The sequence below is a fragment of the Natrix helvetica genome (genome assembly GCF_964273705.1).
Source record: "Natrix helvetica genome assembly, chromosome: 4".
Taxonomy (NCBI): domain Eukaryota; kingdom Metazoa; phylum Chordata; class Lepidosauria; order Squamata; family Natricidae; genus Natrix; species Natrix helvetica.
Window position 1 is genome coordinate 72,898,442 of NC_138550.1, and position 13,696 is coordinate 72,912,137.

Consider the following 13,696-nt stretch of genomic DNA (forward strand, 5'->3'; position numbering starts at 1 on the left):
TCACAGAGAAGGTACCCATTGTATGGTGTTTAATCCTCCTGCCCAAACATGGACTCCTGCAATAAGAGACCTAGAGACTAGGGCTTGCACAACATTGTTGATGTCCCTGGATACTGAATTGCAGGTTACTTTCCCACCTGATGTAACAGCCCAACAAATTTGGGCTATTTTGGAAGATTGCTACAGGCCCATTTCAATTGAATCTTCATGTTTGCTCATGTCTGAGTTCCACGGTTCGAACTTGAAACCTGGTGAACAAATTGGTGGACATTTGACCAAACTGAAGGGAATGAGAAGTGAATTGAGAGAAAGTGGCTACGTTATTGATGATATCCAAATGATCAGCATCATCATTAACTCATTGAATTATGAATGGAAAGATGCCATTGCAAAGATTAACCACGTGCCTATTGCTCAATGCACTGTTAATCATGTATGCAGACTTTTAATTGAGGAGGAAGCTATTAAATTAGCTACACCACTTCTGCAACGACCCCCAGCGTCAAAGGCTCCAGCTAGATGTCCCTTCCGAGGAAGAGGCTACACTCCAAGGATGCCAAGATGCTACATCTGCAACCGTATGGGACATGACACCCGGGATTGTCCCCAATGTCACATACCAGCCCAGAGGAACAGACTCCAGAGGCAGAGGTAGAGGTGGAAGACAAGGTCGTCGTGGTCCAAGGCGTGATCCACAAGCTCCACTCGCAACATTGGCCATAACCAACGTTCCACAACCAGGTCCAGAATACAATAGACGTCTTTGTGGACTTTAGATAGTGGAGCAGCCTTACACGTTACCTGCAGAAAGGAATTTTTCACAGAGATGGGCGAGCCCGAGCTCGAATATCGAGAATTGTACACCTTCTCCAACCACACTTGTAATGTCATGGGAAAAGGAACTGTTTACGTTGAAGAGCTCGATACATTCATCCCTGATGTTTATTACATACCTTCAGCAACCAGTAATTTGCTTAGTCAAAGTCACTTGTCTAGAGAGTTAAAGTTCCAGGTTCACCACCTCGAGAAAGCAAGTTACATAGTTAAAGATGGAGATATTGTTGCTGAAAACATGCTGATTGGTGGTGTTTATTACTTAAAACCAGAAGCACAGGCAAATATGCAAAATCCAAAAAGGCACAACGCAGACCCAGAGAGAGTTGCTTCAGAGAGAGAACCCGTTGCTACTCCAAAGGCTCCTAAAGCCAACAAACAGAGAAAACAGAAGCAGGTTGCTCAGAGCATGCCTGAGGTTCCTCATGAAACTGTTAATGTTGAAAATTCACTAACTGGTAAACCTTTGCATTCCAGGTGTATCCACAAGTGGCATAGAAGACTGGGGTACGCCAGTTTCCGTGTTCTTAGAAAAATGCCGAAGTTCGCAAAAGGTTTGGATCTAAAGGGGTGTAAGGTATTTTTGGATTGTGCAGTTTGCAGGAAAGCTAAATCCAAGGCAGCTGCCATTCCCAAACACGCTACACGCCTGTCATCATGCATTTTTTTTTTGGTACACACTGACATAGTGGGTCCTTTCCCACCATCATTTGGTGGTAGAAAGTATTTTCTAACAATTGTAGATAATCATTCTAGATATGGATTTGTATATCCTATGAGAGAGAAATCTGAGACCTTTCAGAACTTTAAAGACTTTGCAGCTTTTGTTTCTACCCAATACCAAGTTCGCATCGCCAGAATCCAGAGTGACCGTGGTGCCAAATTCATGTCTCAGCATTTCCAGGACTGGATGCGTAAGAATGGAATTCTTCATCAGACGTCTGATCCATATACACCGGCTCATAACGGAGTTGTAGAAAGAAGACAAGGGGTTCTACAAACCATGATGCGTTGTCTCCTAGAAGGTGCCAATCTCAGTAACATATACTGGGGTGAAGCAATCAAATATGCAAATTACATTGTCAACCGTACTTGGAGCAGTGTAATAAATCAAACTCCTTTCTACAATGTGTATGGCTACAAGCCTGATCTCCAGAACCTCCACATTTTTGGTTCATACGCTATGGTGAACATTCCCTTAGCTCAAAGAAGAAAAGGAGGTCCAGTAGCAAAGAGACTGAGATTTATGGGTATTGATGATAATTCAAAATGGAGCAAATTTATTGATCCTAAACATGTAATTGTCATTTCACAATCTGCTAATTTTGAGGAAGATATTGACTGGTCCAGGATTCATTCCAATGATCCTGGAGTTTATTTTCCTAGAGATGATGTTGAAGATGCCACGCAGCCTGATGACCAACATTCACAAGCAGATATTCCTTCTACCAGTTCTTCACAACCTGATGTTCCGTCTTCGCAAGCTGCAGATGCTGATGCTAGCGACGAACGTGAGGACGAGGATGAAGGAGAAGAAGAAGAATGGACTGAGACGTTCCAAGAGGGTCACAAAAGGAATCCCTCCACAACGATATTCGTGGTAACTGACAAAAACACCCTTGCCTTTGATTTGCAATGTTACACTTCCTCCTGATACGTTCACACAAATCAAGCAGCTTCCTGATTCGGAGCAAGACAAATGGCATGATACAATGCAGGTTGAAATGGACAGTTTAAAGAAACTTAATGTATTTACACCTGTTCATGACTAGGGTCCAACCCAACTCCTCTCTTTGTCTAATCCTATCAGACCCAAATTGACACTCTGCCCCAAAGCCACTGTAATCCCACTAAAGTAAAGAAAAGAAGCTTCCCATACCAACTCATGATATAACCTTTTTTTTTTTTTTGCTGCATCAAAAATTTAGATGCCCAAGGATATATATTTTGCCTTATTGGCCTTTTAAAGTTTTAAAAAATCTTTATGTTTAAGAAGATATTTAAAGGACTGATACAGGACTTGTTAAGAGTTATTTTAAGAAATGGCAATATTGTTATATATATATATATATATATATATATATATATATATATATATATATATATATATATATATATATATATATATATATATATATATATATATATATATATATATATATATATATATATATATATATATTAATTTGGCTTTTAATTGAGGTTCTGATTTTATATTTAGTTGATTTGTTTCTGATATTACTGAATGTTGTTTGTATGTGTGTAGCCTTGTATTTTCATTAGGAAAAATAAATTATAGTTTTTTAAAAATAATTTATTTTGATATAAAGATTTGTAGTTTATTTTTAAGCAGAACTTCAAAGGCAGTAAAAACAAGATAAAATACAGTACTTCAATGAAGTTTTTGAACTCCCTTCATTTTAAAATCCATAGAGATTGAAGAGATTATCAACTTGCCCTATGAATTAATTTCAAATCTTGAAATTTTTGGAAGATATTTAATTGGACAGCGTTAATATAATTTATCTGTAATTATTACCTTTCCGGATGAAAATCACTGTCAAAAATTAGAAATGAAATACAATGAAATGAAATACAAGCTTTTATTTATGTACTTGTATCTTTGTATGTTGCTTCTTTACAACACTGCAGGCAGTTCATAACTAAAATGCAGAAATATGATTTAAAATAATCAAATAATAAAAAAGAACAAAACAAAGTAATCATGAGCCTTGATGGAAAAGAGCCTTCAAGAGCCTTGTTGAACAATCTTCACTTTCCCAAATAGGGGCCACCCAGATACTAATACTGCTACCAAGAAAGTTGTGAGGTGAAGTGCTCTACAAGGGGAAGGAACTTCCTAGCTCCTATCTGAGTTGCCTAAATAAGGCAGACAGATTCTCCTTGAAGAAGATGCTCCCAAATATTGTAGCTTTTGTGAGTCAGCAGGAGCACTTTGAACTCTTCTTGGAAATCTATTCACCACTATATTGCACCCACAAAACAGGTATCCTAATGCTCACCAGCCTAGAGAGAGAATAATGCGATCAGTTTTGTATTCTGGTAAAGGGGATTGGCCATGCCCACTCTGACAGCATTTTATGAGGTTGTTTCTCAAAGGTCTGAACATGTCAATAGCTCAAAATATTGAGGTGCAAAATTTTTAACTGCCTCAGTTTCTTGAATGTTGTAATGAATTTACATAACAGTTATGCATAAACCGTAATGTTAACATGCTAAGACAAAAGCAGACCATTAAAATCGTGCTGTTAGTGTTTGCTCAGAGTAAAGAAAAGTTTGAGGAGAAGAAGAAAATACACGAGAAAGAGCAAGATTATTGCTTCAAAGATTAAATTTAATTATGGATTGCTTAACCATGGAGGTCAAAAACAACGGATTATGTTCATACTGTAGGAAGTTAGCACCCACCCCTCTCCTAGAAGAATGAAATATCCTAGGAAATATTGAAAAGGCAGAACATTATATTTCCCTGGATAAGAAATGGAGAAACATGTTTTTAGGCAGGAAACAGACTCACTCTTAATAACCCCTACCTTTGTCAATGGGCAAATGCCTGAGCCAGTATTCTACGTAACAAAGATCTCTCCCTTTCAGCTCCAGGGTGATGGGATTAAGGCATGATAATATTTGCCCTTTACCCATCTCACTACAGGACACCTGGGAAGAAACAATGCTCAACCAAACTTGGACTCAAAACACAGCCTAGGGAGTTGCCCCTGTATGGTCCCATGGGAGCCTGACAACCAATCAGAATACATTTCTTACACAAGAACAGGAAACAGAGAAGTGGGGGCCAAATAGAGAGTATAAAAAAACCTCAAGAACGCTCAGCAAGCCCCTTCTTTTTGTTTTTCTTCTTCACTCAACATCTTGAAGCATGTGATCACCTTTTTCCCCAGGACCTCAAACCAAAAACATGTTTCCAGTGTCTTTCTCCATAGTGAGGGGGAGGAGTATCCAGATTGGGTTAACCTTGTCCTCTCATTGATTGGACTGAGTCAAATAAGCTCTTTGGGAACGCTCCCTGGCCACCAGGTACTACCAAGTTATCGACTCAGTCCACTCACTGGATGGTTGACCATTCTGGATCTCCAGAGAAATTTTTAAAAAATCAAAGAAAAAGGGTTTGGACCCACGGATTTTGCCTCCCAGTACCGCGCTATAGCCTCTGATCACCAGCAAGGACTGCCACAAGCCCCCTGGGACGGCATGCTGCCCTGGCCACTGAGTGAGACCGGAGTCATTCAGTGAGGACCGTTGCCGGGCAAGCAGGAAAAGGGGGCACAAGCCTCCTGGAGGCAAGCCCTACCGTGGAGGCTCTCCAAGCGCAGGAGCGCTCCACTGCTTCCCTCAGGGGTTGAGCGGCGAACTGTGGCCTTACCAGTGCCGTGGAGTGCCTGCGCTCCCTCCACGTGGCCAGAAGAACGCAGAGGAGCCAAAGAGGAAATCCCTGGCCACAGCGGCACCGGACAGAGGCAGGAGGCTTGGATTCAAGCAGCAAGGGCGCGCAGCAGCTCTGGAGAACCCCAGCGACTAGGTGAGCATGTTAATAGTCGCACCCTTTCTTCTAAGCCGTGCAGCACCATTTTGAAGCCAGGAGGACCCACATGGTCCAAGATGGGTTAGGCAAGCGGCCACAAGAGCTCCCCAGGCATGGGCACAGAGGGGAAGACTCCAGGGACTCCCTCCCCCATTGGAACCATAGAGGAGAACCCAGCCACGCAGGCTAGGATCCCTATAGACACCTCTGGCCTTTGGGGCTCTGCTCAGGGGGGGCAATCCCCCTCCCTTTCTGAAGTGGGAGCAGCCCTGCCCACAGGACCTCCAGGCCTGGGCATCCCTCCAGCACAGGGAGGCATGGGCCAGCCCCCTCCCTTAGGGGCACCCAATTTCCAAGAGATGATGATGAGGGCCTTTCAGCAATGCATGGCAGTGGCATTCCAACAGCCACAGCCACAGTGGGCCCCTCCTTCCCCTCCCAGGGCTCCTGACTACCTGGATGTCCAGGAGGAAGACCTTCCCAGTTCTTCAGCCTCATTCCAGGAGGACAGCGACCTGGAAAGTGAGGAGGGAGAGATCAAGGAGAACAAGCTGTCTGATGATGAAGGCATGCCACCTCCCAAGCCTACATTCACCAGGTTGTTCCAGCCTTCGCTGTTCAAATCTCTGCTCTTCAAGGCCAAGACAGCAGCCAAGCTGGGCAACAAAGCTACAGAGGCTCCACCTCAATGCCAGGGCTTCTCAGTGGAGAACATTTTTGATGAGCAGGCCATCGAGGTTGACACGATACCTATACCCAAGGCCTTCCTCGACCTGGTCAAGTGCCAGTGAGCATCCCCCACTTCGGGCCCTTCACCCTTATCCACGGACAGGATCTTCTTTAACGTGGACCAGGAGATGGCACAGACTCTGGCACAACCCTCCATTGAGGCTCTGGTCGTGGCTCTAAACAGGACTACCACCCTGCCTGGGGAACCAGAGGATGCTCTAAAGTTGGAGGACAGGAAGGAGGACCTCACCTTGCAGAGGGGTCATCAGGCGGTCAGTTGGGTAGTGAAAGCAGCCACCACAGCTTCCTTCATCAACTGATCATCCTTGCTGTGGCTGCAGGAACTAGAGCAACGCACCCCCATAACTGATGTCCGATCCCATCAGGACATCAACAAGCTGGTGGTGGCCATCCAGTTTTTGGCGGATGCCACCTTAGCTGCAGCCAGGTTTGCGTCCAGGGCAATCACTTCTTTGGTGGCTCTCCGCAGACTGCTGTGGCTACGACATTGGCAGGCAGACGTCCGTCAAATTGGCAACTGACATCAGCTCCCTTCACAGGGGACGCCCTCTTCGGACCAGCACTGGAGCCATTCCTGATTGAGAACAAGGACAAGAGGAAGGTCCTTCCCACCACCCCGAAGAAGGGCAGCTTCAGGACGACGCCCTACCCCAGACGCTCCTATGCCCGGGGTCAAGACTCTGGGTCCTTCTTTTGGGGTCAGGATTTCTTTAGGGGATCAGAGGCGGGGTACTCAGGGAACAGGCAGTACCAGGGAGGATTCTCTGCCAGGCAGAGATACCCAGACAGGCAACAGAGAGGCAGGCAGCAGAAGTGGCCCTTTTGAGGGGGCGGAGTAGGCGGAGGGGGCGCTCCTTCTGCAAAAACTAAGTCTAGGTCCAGCTCTCCGCCCATCGGGGGGCGCTTGGCATGCTTCGCCGACCGCTGGGACCTCTCTTCCTCCGATAAGTGGGTGCAAAACACCATCAGGCATGGCCTTTCACTATTTCTTTCCAACCCCCCGAGCTTCTTCCGGACATGTCCAGTCTCTAACAACCCGACCCGGAGGTTGCTGATGCAGGAGGCCATCCAGCACCTGTTGGAGATTAGGGCCATCCAGCCCGTGCCTCCAGAGCAGCAGGGTCAGGGGCACTACTCCATCCTATTTGTCATTCCCAAGGCTTCGGGGGGCTGGAGAGCGATTTTGGATCAGAAGCGCCTGAACCGCTCTATTCGATATAGGAGGTTCAAGATGCACTCTCTGCACTCTATATTGGAAGGGATTAGGCAGGGGGACCTTCTAACGTCCATAGACCTCACGGAGGCCTACCTGCACATTCCCATTGCCAGGGAGCACTGTAGATATCTAAGGTTCTGCTACCTGGGGCACCACTTTCAGTACTGGGCCCTGCCCTTTGGGTTGTCTTTGGCCCCTAGGGTATTCACTAAGGTCATGGGGGCTCTGGCAGCACACCTGAGACAGATACCAGTACGTATTCAATGTTACATAGATGACCTGTTATTACAGTCATCTTCCTTTGAGGGTGCCCTAAGGGACCTAGGTATCACCATGATAGTCCTGAGAGACCACGGGTTTTCGATGAACATGGCCAAGAGCCACCTCCACCCCTCTACTAGCCTGATCCACCTAGGGGCCCTAATAGATACCCAGGCAGGCACAGTCTATGTCACCAGGAAGACAGATAGCCCTCAGACAGCTAGCCACCTTGGTAGCCAGGGAGCATAGGGTATCCTTAGCCATCCTTTCCAAACTGCTGGGTACCATGGTCTCATCCATCGCCATCGTCCCGTGGGCTCGCCTTCACACCAGAGTTCTCCAATGGTTCCTTTTGCCTTTCCAGTGGAGGTGCATGAGTTGCTCACAGTCCAAGGTACTTCTTCCAGCAGAAGTCACCAGATCCCTGTCTTGGTGGAAGTCCCCCGGCGATCACAAAGGGCGAGTCCTTTTGGACACCAGACCGCATAACCGTAACAACGGATGCCAGCCTGAGCAGTTGGGGTGCCCATCTGCAGGCTCAGATGGCGTAAGGATGTTGGACTCAGGCGGAGGGGACTCACAGCATAAACTGGCTAAGCTCAGGGCGGTCCGCCTGGCCCTGTTACACTTCCATCCCTCAGTCATGGGCCTTCACGTATTAGTCCTCACAGACAATATCACCACCAAGGCCCACATAAATAAGGGGGGGGAACCAGATCGAGGGCTCTCATGAAGGAGGCCAAGCGTCTGGGGCTGTGGGCCGAAAGGAACCTCCGGTCTCTGAGGGCAGAGCACATAGCAGTGGTGGACAACAACAGAGCCGACTGGCTCAGCCGGGCTGAGGTGGACAGCACGGAATGGAGGCTGCAGCCGGCAATCTTTGAAGAGGTGGCGGAGCGCTTCGGACGCCCAGAGGTCGACCTGTTCACCACTGCTCTCAACGCCCAGCTCCCGAGGTTCTTCTCCAGGTATACGGGGGGGGGGGGCAGAAGGGGTGGATGCTCTCCAGTGCCCCTGGCCCAAGGGTCTACTATATGCCTTCCCGCTCTTACCCCTGATCCCCAGGGTCATACGGAAGGTCCTGCAGGAGAGGGCAGAAGTGGTTCTGTCGGCCCCTTACTGGCCCCACAGGCCGTGGTTTGCAGATCTCCAGTCTCTGTCAGTGGAGAGACGCTGGAGAATTCCCCAGGAGAAGATATCCCTCAGCCAGGGGTCTCTGGAGCATCCAGACCCCAAATGGCTCAAATTGACCGCCTGGCGCTTGAGCGGAGCATCCTGAGGAAAGATCTCCCCCAGGGTGATACAGACCATCCAAGCCGCCGGCAGACTCTCCACAGAGTGCATCTATGGCGCCACATAGGGTGCGTTCTCCTCATGGTGTAGCTCCCAGGGGCACGATCCGATCCAGGTCACAGTGCCACAGGTCTTGGAATTTCTCCAGGCGAGAAATTCTCCTGTGTGGCGGGAATCAGAGTTTGACTCACCACCCCATAGTCAAGCAATTCCTTAAGGGGGCTTCCAATCTCAAACTGCCCACGGTACATAGGTACCCATCCTAGGATTTACACAGGGTACTGGATGCTCTGACAGCTGCTCCGTTTGAGCCTTTAAGCACTGTTTCCCTTAAGTTCCTGACCCTTAAGGTGGCCTTCCTGGTGGCTACCACCTCCGCCAGAAGGATATCCAATCTGCAAGCGCTGTCCACCAGGGAGGATCTCTGCGTGTTCCACCAGGACAGAGTGGTGTTGCGGTTGGATCCGTCCTTCATCCCCAAGGTGTGCACCTGCTTCCATCGAGCACAGGAACTGATCTTGCCCAACTTCTGTCCAGACCCTTCTCACCCGTTAGAGAAGAAGTGGCACACTCTGGACGTAAGGAGGGCTCTGAAGATCTACCTCAGGAGAACCAGGCCAAGCAGGAAATCTGAAGCCTGTTCATCTCCTTCCAGCCGGGGACTCTGGGAAACAAGGTGACCTCCACTACCATAGGCAGGTGGTTGCGAACCTGCATTGCCATTGCCTATCAGTCACAGGGCCTGCCCACGCCAGGTCGCATCACAGCTCACTCCATGCGCAGCGCAGCCACTTCCACAGCCTGGGTCACGCAGGCTTCCTTGGCCGAAATCTGCAGAGCAGCCACGTGGGCTTCCCCTTCATCTTTTGTAAGGAACTATAAACTGGACTCCTTTGCTTCGGCAGAGGCCTCTTTCGGCCGCAGGGTGTTGCAAGCGGTCCATAGGGCGGGGGCCACGCCTCACCAGGTATGAGTTGGGGGGCCATGTGCCTCAGGGGTCTCCCTCCCTAGGGACGTGTAGGCTTTGGTACGTCCCAGTCTGGATACTCCTCCCCCTCACTATGGAGAAAGGGCGTTGGTACTTACCTGATACGCCTCTTCTCATAGTGGGGGAGGAGTATCCAGCCCCTCCCTGACAATGTTATATTGATAAAATGTTATGTTGATGGTTTATAAGATTATGTTGATGTTGGAAACAATAAAAGGTAATATCTGGATTAAGAAGTGTGGAGTGAATGGTGCAACGAGTCGGATAGAGTTCTTCGCAGATAACTGGGTAGTACCTGGTGGACAGGGGGTGTTCCCAAAGAGCTTATCTGACTCAGTCCAATCAATGAGAGGACAAGGTTAACCCAGTCTGGATACTCCTCCCGCACTATGAGAAGAGGCGTATCAGGTAAGTACCAACGCCCTTTTTCCCCACTTGGAACTGAACCCAGAAGGACATTTCTTCCAACAATACATTATACAAAATAAAAATGAAACAAGCTATAGTGTTATAGCTTAGCATAATGTGTGTTTTCAAAGGATGTAAAACACTTTGCAATGCCTAACAAATTCCACTTTTTACATACTTACATGCCATATCATTCAAAACCTAAAGGGTTCATCTTAAAGTTGTAACACACTTATCAAAATGCCACTGTTGTGTTTAAGATACGCCTATGGTTAGCATACTGTATGAGTTTACATAGGTCAATAAGTAAAGCCAGTCACAGTGCTTATAAACCATGATTTATGACATGCCTTATAATAACCCAAGCCACCATAGCTTCAGTTTCCACAGTATAGAAAGTCACAATATTGTTAATTTGTGGTTTCACATTATGTCTGATTTCAAATCTCTTAGATAAGCCTATTAACGATTGGCCCATTTCAATGGGTTTATTTTAAGCATTTCTTCCTCAACTGTAAGTTGATCCATACAAACATTGTTGTCAGTTGTATTTAAAAGTGGGCATTAATCAGCAAAAAAGCTGTATTGCAAAAGTGACAAGAGGAAAAGTGCTGTCTAGAAATAAATACGTTCGATTTCAGGTATACTAGACTGCCACTTTCATTACATTTCAACTCAAGCGACAAAAAGAGAAGTAGGAAGACAGAGTTCAAAGCCCGAGTGTCGTCCATCAACTTGAACCTGACGCCGAGAGGGTTCCCCTCACCCCGCCCTTCGCGTCAGGATCCGACGACAGAGGCACCACAGCACACACAGCCCCTCCCCCGCTCCCCGCGGAGTCCGGGGCGGAGTCAGGGGATAGCAAACCGCTTGCGCAGTGGCCAGCGAGTGCGCCCCGCCTTTTCGTTCCTCCCCTCGGCGGGGCCGGTGCCGGTTTACGTAACGCCTCTTCGGGCGAATTCCGGCTTGGTCCCGCCGCCTGACTTGGGACGGGTCGCCAGAGGCCCCGGCAGGTAAGGGCGACCTTGAGGGAGGCCGCTGCCGTCTTTTTCGGACAGCGCTGTACCGCATCCCTCCCCCCTTCCCTTCCCCTCCTCCCCGCCTGTCCGGCCTCTGCTGAGGCCTGTGGCGCTGTAAGGCGAGAACGGACTGGATAGGCAGGCCTATCCTGGTTTGGCCTGGCGGCCTTGTCCGCCGAGTGATCCAGAGGCCCGGCTGACTCGGCGCAGGGGCAGCGGGGCGCCCTCTCAGGGAAAGAATGCTTGCGTTCCCTCGGCCTGTCCGCCTCCGCCTGCCTCCCGCAGGAGGGACAGTAAAACGGGCAAGTCCGCGCTGCGGCTTGCCGCCCAGGGACTACGTCGCGCCGACCGGGATGAGAGGCTACTACGGCCTTCGTGAAAGATCTTACGGCCAGCGGCCTTTTGCGAGATCGGTTCTGAATACAGGAAGTTATCGAAACAGCTTGGTTTCCCAAATAACAGACGTATTTCTTAACAATACCCCCTGTGGTTTTGTTCAGATCCGTTTCTTCGTCCTTGGATGGTTCGGCACTGCGGTGCTGAACTGCAAGAGGGTGGAGAAGATCCAAAGACTTTGCTGTGAGAAGCGCTGCTTTTGAATCGGCACCTTTCTTGGCTGCTGCAGGTTCGCATCTTGTTTGACTGCTGGAGGTTTTTGCTGGCTTGGACTCTATGGGTTTGCTGAATAGTATGGTTGCACCGTGAGGCTCAATAAGTAGCGATTCAGTTTTGTTGGCTTTGGTATTTACTGCATTGATTAACTATTTTTGTGTTAAGGGTATTCAAGATGGTTTAGGCGTATACTTTAGGTATTAAATAGTGCCAGATGAATGTAGGAACCAAACGTTCTTAACTCTTTTTTGTTCCAGGTATGCATTGCCAGAATTAGATAGGTGACCTTGGTTGATCTTGAAAAACTTCAGCTGTGTTAGACTGGTTACTATTTGGATGAGAAACCATTAAGAAATCTAAAGTGTAGGCTTGAAAGTAAAAAATAAATCCTCAAAGATGGTAATGACAAACTGCTCTTGTATAGTTGCTATAGTAGATCACTACAGGAATATGAGGAAGCCTTGAAAATTACCTATTAAGACTGTGGCTTAATCAACAGTGTTGATAACACTGGTTTTCACATAAAGATATTGCTGACCAACTGAACCAAGCCTAAGGAACATATTACTAGCTTTCCTGCTCACAACTGCTTATTCATCTGTGTCATACCAATGTTTTGATGAGTTACTTGCTAAATTGCATTTGAAATGCTGATGGTATTACAGTACCTGTACTTGAAAGCAATTATTTGTCTGGAAGGTTTTACAAGTCTTAATATGATGGAAATGTATAATATAAATTCCTAATAAACCAAGTTTAGTATGTGGTTTGAAATAAAAGACTACTCTGAAAAAATGCTTTTTCTTCAAACTGTTCCAACTCCTGAATCTCAGAGTTTAAGGGAGGTTAAAATAGTTTTGATGTTATCCTGGATTAAAAATAAAACATTGAAAGGTAGCATTTGATACCTATTTTAAATATTCAAAGGAGGAGTTTCAACTATTTAAAATGAATTACTCATCCAATTAAGAAATACTTGTGTGGATTGTGTACCATGGATTGTAAAACAGCATCTTCACCCCTCCCCCATTGAACCAGGACATGCATATGTTGCAATCTTAATTAACAGGGTGCTTGTGTAATTTATTCTCAAATTGTATATCAGTAGTTAGTTTTCAGTCCTGAAGATTATTAAGTATAGTAAAGCACCGTTTCTCTGACTATGACAACTCCTTGGTTTCATGCAGACCTAGTCCCTGGAACTACAGTGTTTCTATTCCTTCATTATCAACAAATAAACATTAGTCTCTCAATACATGATAAATGCTCATCAGAAAATCAGATCTGGGACTTCAAATGTACAGTTTGAGCTCCCTCTCCCCCCTCTTAAAATTTGTATTTAAAATGTATAATATTCCATGAATCACTGTGATCCTCATAGAATAATGGATTTGCAGTTGCACTTCAGGTTCTGTTTTTTGTCATGGAAAAGTATTTCTCACAAGTGTCTTTCAGTGAGTTCTCACCATTGATTCTCTACATCTTTAATAATGCTGCCAATATTTTAATGCCTATTTTTTTATTAGAGTCAAAACTTTACAGGTTCAACATTCACTTACCTAGTTCCTATTTTTGCTATGCCAAAGGGTATCTCCCATAGTAACTATTGTTCATGTTCTTTCTGTTTGTAGAATTGCTTTTGTCAGTCCCACCCCCACTCCCAATATTGTACACACAATATTGTAAATGGTGATAAGACAGATGAAGGCGGAGGATTTTCATAATAACCCCAGTTATATTGTATAACAATTTAA

General features: G+C 46.6%; 1 protein-coding gene across 7 annotated transcripts in view; it reads left to right on the forward strand.

Annotated features, from left to right (window-relative positions):
• Nucleotides 1-11,185: 11,185 nt before the first annotated feature.
• KIAA0232 overlaps nt 11,186-13,696 on the forward strand; it is a 94,467-nt gene continuing 91,956 nt past the window's right edge. For 3 of the 7 annotated variants that reach the window (XM_081950071.1, XM_081950069.1, XM_081950075.1), the window contains exon 1: nt 11,192-11,324. The gene's annotated coding sequence lies outside the window, so the exon portion shown is untranslated. Of the gene's footprint in view, nt 11,325-11,830; nt 11,956-13,696 lie in introns of all 7 variants that reach the window. The other 4 variants (XM_081950070.1, XM_081950073.1, XM_081950074.1 and 1 more) reach the window with 4 other exon arrangements.